Consider the following 8,496-nt stretch of genomic DNA (forward strand, 5'->3'; position numbering starts at 1 on the left):
AAATCCCTCGAAACATTGCCACAAACCGAGCTCTCTAGGTCTAAAGATGAAGAATGAAATAAACCCTCGTATCTAGCCCTTTTCTGCCTAAAGATATCCACTTCTACGGGCATAGTCCCCGCACCTGTGAAATAATCCATCGCAGGTGCAGTTCCTACTAAGGCCAGGCAAATCCGCTTATGCAGAAAATAATGCGCACCTGCGGAACATGGTTGCTCTTACGCACCCGCACCTGCAGAGAGTGTCCGCTTTTGCGACCTTAGGCCTTTTTAGCCATATCCGCACATGTGAGCTCGCAGATGCGGAAAACTCCTCGCATCTGCGATCACTCCAAGACCATAGCACCTCGCTTCTGCAATCAACCACTCGCACCATCGTGTTCGTACCTGCAGTCAAACACTTCGCAGGTGCGACGACACCATACCAACAACAACTTCAACAATTCAACCAAGTCCAAAATGATCCGATTTCAATCCGATTCATCCCTGGGACTCCGTCCAAATATACCAACAAGTTTCAAAACACATAATGGACCCACTCGAGGCCTAAAATCACATCAAACAATATTGATTTTATGAATCACAACCCAATTCAAGCCTATTGAAATTATGAATATCCGACTTCCAAAACTAACGCCAATTCATACCAAAACAATTTCGATTGATCTCAAATTTTACAAACAAGTCATAAATGACACAACGGACCTATTTCAACTTCCGGAATCGAAATCCGACCCTGTTATCAATAAAGTCAACTCCATCTGGTCAAACTTCTCAACCTTCCAAACCTTCAACTTTCTAATTTTCGCCAATTCAAGCTGAAACAACCTACGGACCTCCAAATCAATATCCGGACACGCTCATAAGTCCAAAAGCACCATACCGAGCTATCATAACCGATAAAACTTCATTTCGGAGTCGACTACATTTTGAACTTAAGCCTCCAACTCTAACTATGTGTCCCATTTCACTCTGAAACTTACCCGAAACCAAAATCAACTACCCGGCAAGTCACATAACCACAATATAACACAGAGGATGCAATAAATAAGGGAATGAGGCTAAAATACTCAAAACGACTTGCCGGGTCGTTACAGAAAGGGTGAGATGAAGAGGTACAATTCAAAAGGTGTCTCTTCCATTTCCCATTCATACCCATTCACGAAACTAAACAGTATCAACTAAACTAGCATCATTCAAATCAAGAGATTTATTATCTATGTTAGTACTACATTTTGAATCCTTCTTTTGCACTGCCATTTCCATTTCCTTTTCTCTTTTTCACTAACTCCATTAAAATTTCTTCACTTATATTTTGCTGCATTTCTCCAAGACCGAGACTTTCAACTAAAGTGGAATTGAACTATAACAATAAAAACATCAATCAGAATAATGAAAAGTTAGCAACAAAAAAATGCGCGGGTCGCTAAAAAATGCCAGTTGGCCTTGACATTTAACTGATAAACTTTCTTTGTTTGCTTAACAAAAATTATGAACTCGAGATAACTTCAAGATACACAACAAAATCTAATTAAGTCTAATGATGAACATGAACGTGAAAACAATTTGTCATTATCATCCATTTATCGCCAATTCCTCCATTTTATTTCTCTTTACAAAACCATGTACCTCTTAATAAGTTTATTCTCTAGTATGATCTTCAGATTGGATTTAGAGAAATCATCACTGTATGGCCACTCGGTCAAAATAATGGCTCTATTTCATGCAAGCTACCTAAAATTCTATTCTTTCTCCCTTCTTTCAGCCGCTACTTCTCCTCTCTTTCTCTTATCATTTTCTCCCTTCTTCAACCTTCAAGTGATTTTCATCTTTTTCCTCTCTTCTTATCTTCTCCCTTCTTCACTCCCTCCTTTTTTCCTTTTTCTTTTCTTCTCTTCCATTATAGCGACACCAACACACCGCCTTTTTTTTCCCACTTAGATGCAAAAATATCTATTTTCTTTGACTAATTTCCGGCCAAAGTCTGGTGGTGATTGTCGCCTTCTTCGTTTTCTGTCCACTTTCAAATATGGTATTACATGAAACCTTTTTGCTGAATTTTACGAGAAGATGAGAGATGAAGGAAATAAAATAGCCACTGCCGGAGAAAAGCTTTTTTCCTGCCAAGTTCGCTGTCCTCCATTACCGTCAGTGCACCTTTATTTATACGTGGTAATCAGTGTATAATATATGTATAATCAGTGTGTACACATTATACATTGATGATATAATTATTATATATTTATTATCATGTATTATACAAAACTGGACGTGAAAGATTACAGTGGCTACGGTGAGTATTGACAATATTGTATCACATTTGTATGAAAGATGTATCTACACTGATATAACGCATATACATTATTTATAGACATTCAATGTTCATACAATTTTGTGTATAAAGTGTATATATAGTGTATAAAGTATATATGCAGTTCGTATAGAATTTGTAATATGTATAAAAAGTGTATAATCTTTCTCAAAGATATACTCTCACTCTTTCTTTATTTCTCTTTTAGATCTTATTTCTTTAGGTTCAATTAGTCTGTTTATATAATGTATAAATACTGTATGTACATCACCTTTTGCCTTTTCTTCTTCTAAGTCCTGCTTTACTTTCTTATTTTTTCTTGTAACAATTATTTTGAATAAATTCTCACTCTTCCCCCCCCCCCTTTTAGTCCTTAATTCTTTAGGTTTGGTGGTGGAATTGGAGATGGATGAGGCTAGTCCAGGGGTAGGTGAGTATGATTTTTGTTGATCTATCTATATTGGGGTATGGGTAGGGCGATGCATTGGCAGTTGTGCGGTGGTAGCAAGGTTGGTGTTGGAAGTTTGGGGTGGATGAGATTAATCTAGAGTTGGGTGAGTTTGATTTTTTATAATCTATTTATAGGGGTATGGGTAGGGCGGCACAATGGTAGCAGTGTGATGGAGGTGGCGGCGGCGGTGGTAGACACAGTAGTGCAATAACGGCGGGGTAGTGGTGGAGCTTTTTTGTGTGGATGTCTGACAAACGGTGGAAGAGGAAAGGTGGATATGATGGGGTTGGCAAAATTTTGGGCTGCCCATTCTAATATATTTGGAATTTTTACCTAACTATATTATATTAGATATTAATTTATCTATTTTCTCTATGTTTTGTAGTTTTTAATAAATATCTAGATTTTTCTTACAAATTGTATACATTGCTCATTAAAAGGCTCGCACCCCATTATTGGTGACTTCAATTATGAGATTCAATTACATATTTTCCTTTTTTTTTTCTCTCTTCTCTTCTCTTCCCTTCCTTTTTTTTACATCAAAATCCCTTAATATATGGGCAGAATCTCCGCCTTCTCTCTTTCACCATTGCCGACATCTTTATATTGTTAAAAAATCGTCAATTGCATCGTTCTTTTGCTGGGAGACTGGACAACAATGAAAATAATGAAACACTCAGATTGTTGCCAGAATTATTCCCAATATCGTTCCATTAAAAATCTTTGAAGCTTTGAATTCGATATTTATCTTTTCAAATTTTGTAATTTATTTGGATTGGATATTCTTGCAAATGATTAAGAATATGCTTTGGAGTTTATAGATCAATTTTCAGGGAGATTAGTTAAGTATATAGTTGGTTTTAGGTAAAATTTCATATTGAAACTCGAAAAAGAAAAAGTTGCGGGAATTGTATGATAACTGTATCATTATTATATCTGAATTGTATCAGATACATCAATGCCTAAAGTATAATTGTATCACAATTGTATTTAACTTGTATCTCGTATATTAATACCCAAAACAATACTTAATACAATAATAATAAATTAAATAGTATACAATTATCATATATTTATGATACATACTGTGAAATTTATCATACATTTGAAATACAACTCATGCAATAATTATGATACATATACAATTATAATACAATCGTGATGCTTTTATGAAAAATTGTGATATATACAATTATGATCTTCATCTTTGTCAAGTTTCAATCACAACTCTACACTAAAAATCTAATATAATCGTATTATAATTGAATTAGTATTGTATCAACTATTATATTGAGTATTGATGTATCATACACAAGTCACATACAATTTTGATAAAGTTGTGAAACAATTCTAAAATAAATCTGATATAATTATCATATAATTCAGAATTTTTTCATATCAGTGAATAGAGCAGCTGCAAATCGAAGTTCAAACCCGTAAAATTTTAGTGAAGAGATAGCAATGTGGGAAGATTCCTATAAAAAGTCACATAAATCAAGAATGTAGAGAATGATAGAGTTGAACGAGTTATATAAAGAGAAGGACCCGTCAGACTTTCATTAATGTATAAAATATAAATCGAGTGGACTATTTTCAACAGAAAATAAATGATAGGATAAAAGGAATAGTCCATTATTTTACAATTACCATAGAGGACTCGGACTTTTATAAAGTTGAAGCAATAAAAATGTTGGGCATGAGATACTATAATTATTTGGTATAAAGTTATAGGCTGCACTTTTGGTAAGTAATACTCGTTTTAAGACTTTTTGAAGAGAAAAATCGTGATTGTAGGGGATAATTAAAGCGTATAAATGTGAAAAATTTGGGGGTTATAGTTTAATCCCTAAATTTAAGAAATCCTTCTTTTATCATGATTTGTATATAAACAGTAAATATAGATACACGATGTAATTTTTAATGAATCTAAAGAAAAGTGATAAATAAGTTTAAATATAGTATAGCTAGATAAAAATTACAATATCTTTTAAGCTACTAAATATATTTAAAATCTTGTGGCTACCAGATGATATAACTTAAGAGTGACTACAAATGAATTTTCCAATTGGCTTTACTTTCTTTACCATTGGGCTTAGATGTTATGATGACTTCTTGAATTGACTTCTAAATTGACTAGACCCATTTATACTCCAATCAAGATCTTTTTTTTTTGGTCATAAGGAGATGTACTTGTATTATAATATAAAGTTAAGTATTACATGGAGCATGGTGCATCGTAGGCACCATTGTAGTAGAGTTTTGCATATGAGAGTCTACTAGTTGCACATCTTCAGTGGGTGCATTACCATCAATAACATTAAACGGACAAACATTAGAGGATGAGGTTCTTGTGGCCTGTGGTGGATATAAAAATGTAGTGGTAGTTGGACTTTAAAAAAAAACAGGAGTGAACCGGCCTCACTTGAGTAGTTCCTACTTGATCTTGCTGGTGCAGTTCCTTGACAAAAAGTGATGGTGTGACAAAAAGAGAACATCTTCTACCATTTTCCTGCATGGCGGCATATTTGGCTAAACTATCTGCAACTCTATTTTTCTCCCTGTGTATATGGGTGATGGGTGGGCTACCCAGACAACCTGCAATCATCAACAAGATTAGTATAATGAGGGTTATTTTGGGCAAGCATTCTAATTACCTCTGTGGCATCTGTCTCAATGTTGACAGAAGTGAGTCTGTGTCGTAGAGCAATTCTTAGCCCTATTTGTAGGGCATAAAATTCTGTGTGAAAGCGGGTTGTTGCAGGCAAACTACCAGAGAATCCCAACGTCCAATGACCGTGACGGTCTCTAAAGACACCTCATATACCGTAGATATGCTTTTTGTTGGAAGCAGCCACATTGATATTTAATTTATATTATGGGGCAGTTGGAGGGTGCCATTTAATGCCACATCTATATTATAAGGGAATTATGAAAATTGTTTAAGCCAACAAGTAATTAAACTCAAATTACTAATTCCTAAAACCTATAAAAGAACATATGCTATTGCATTATACTTCTACTAGTGAATTTTACAAGATATTTAAAAAAAATACCAAAAATTAACAGAACAGTACCGATACCGAAGAGAAACTAACATAACTGTGACGGTTTCAAAAAGTCTAATTTTGGTTATACATAATAGAATAACCGAAAAATTGGTATGGTACAAATTTTATAAAATAACCGGGCGAACCAAACAATTGACACCCCTAATTATAGGAGTGTTAAGATCAAGTTATTTATTTTCCAGAGTATTAATATTTCGCGTACGCCACAAGTGCCATATGGAAAAAGGAATAAAAATAAAGTTTGAAAGGCCATGTGGAGGTGTGGGGATTCTCGTGTGTATAAGTTTGGAGACCCAACTCTTGTGGTCTATATACTGGGAATTAAGGCGTTGTATTGGTTGTGTTAAATTTAAAAATTCCCACATCTTCTGTGTTGGAGTACATTCAAAGAAGATATATTTGGTGATTTTTGGAGCTGAGTGATAGATAGAACAAATATTGGAGGGAGTGATGCTTAATTTTGCAAGGTATTCAGTTGTGGGAAGTTTATTATGAAAGAGCATCCAGATGAAGAAAGAGATTTTTGGAGGTATCGGAAGCTTCCAAATCTAGGTGAAATATGTGGGTGAGGTAGTGGAAGGTGTAAGTCAGCGGTAGCTGGATTTTACTGAGAAAAATCATTTGGTAGTTAGACTCCAAAAAATGTGATCAAAATTATTTGTACAGAAAGGCATATAGATATTCTTGATTAAGCTGGAAATTTCATTAAGAAAATCAAAAGAGCCTGAGTGTAACGACCCGACCGGTCGTTTTGAGAGTTGTAGTCTTATTCCCCCATTTACTACTCATTTTGTACTTTAAACTGTTATGTGACTTGATTGGGTAGTCGTTTTGGGTCTAGAGAGATTTCGGAATAAAATGAGATACTTAGTCTCAAGGTTGAAAACTTAAGTTGAAATAGTTGACCGGATGTTGACTTATGTGTAAACAACTCCAGAATGGAGTTTTGATGGTTCTGTTAGCTTTGTTGGATGATTTTGGACCTAGGAGCGTGTCCGAATTGTGAAATGGTGGTCCGTAGTTGAATTAGGATTAAAATGACGAAAATTAGATTTTGGAAAGTTAGTCTGGGAGTAGATTTTTTGATATCTTGGTCGAATTCCGATTTCAGAAGTTGGAGTAGGTCAGTGGTGTCATTTGTGACTTGTGTGCAAAATTTGGGGTCAATCGGACGTGATTTGATAGGTTTCGACGTTGTTTGTAGAAGTTGGAATTCTTTCGTTTCAATAGGCTTGAATTGGGGTGCGATTCGTATTTTTGATGTTATTTGAGGTGATTCAAGGGCTGGACTAAGTTAGTATCGTATATTAAGATTTGTTGGTATGTTTGGTTGAGATCCCGGGGGCCACAAGTTGTTTCTGGATGGTTAACAGATCAAAAATTAAAATTTAAAGGTTGCTGAAGCTAAGGGTGGCAAGTGGGCCGGAACCGGTCCTAAGTGGGCCGGTCCTAAATGATCCCGGGCTTCGTGGGCTTATTGTTGGAACCGGTTCGGGACCGGGACCACGAACTAACGGTCCCGGGTTAAGTGGGCCGGTCCCGAGCCTAAACGAGCCCAAACGGGCCCAACGGTAACTTTGTATTTTTAATTTTTTTTTTATAGAAGTTAGAGAAAAAAAATAGTAATAAAGATATATAAGCTATATTCGATTTATATACTATATATACATCTTAAAATATATATATACTATATTATATATACATAGTATATATCTTAAAATATACTATATATACATCTTAAGATATACTACTATATATATATAGTATAGTATAGTAGATCTTAAGATATATATACATCTTAAGATATATAAGCTATATATATATATAGTAAGATGTATATATAGTATATCTTAAGATGTATACTATCGAATATGACTTATAAACTATGTATATATATTATAGTATATTATAGTGTATATATACATTTTAAGATATATATATATATATAGTTATATACACACTATACTATATATACATAGTATATTCGATATACTATAGTATATATACATATATATATAAGCTTATATATATATACTATACTATACTATATATACATCTTAAGATATATAAGCTATATTCGATTTATATACTATATATACATCTTAAGATATATATATATATATATACACACACTATACTATATATATACATAGTATATAAGTCATATTCGATAGTATACATCTTAAGATATACTATATATACATCTTAAGATATATATATATATATATATATATATATATATATACATATATATACACACACACTATACTATATATACATCTTATATATACACACTATACTATATATACATAGTATATAAGTCATATTCGATAGTATACATCTTAAGATATATATAATATATATAGTAAGATGTATATATATTATAGTATAGTATAGTATAGTATATACTATATATACAACTTAAGATATATAAGCTATATTCGATATACATATATATATATAAGCTTATATATATACTATACTATACTATACTATAATATATATACATCTTACTATATATAAGCTATATTCGATTTATATACTATATATACATCTTAAGATATACTATATATATATGTATATCTACTATATATATCTAGTATACTATGTATATATAGTATATCTTAAGATGTATATATAGTATAGTATATATAGTATATCTTAAGA

Source organism: Nicotiana tomentosiformis, chromosome 2 (assembly GCF_000390325.3).
Source record: "Nicotiana tomentosiformis chromosome 2, ASM39032v3, whole genome shotgun sequence".
In the NCBI taxonomy this organism is placed as follows: Eukaryota; Viridiplantae; Streptophyta; class Magnoliopsida; order Solanales; family Solanaceae; genus Nicotiana; species Nicotiana tomentosiformis.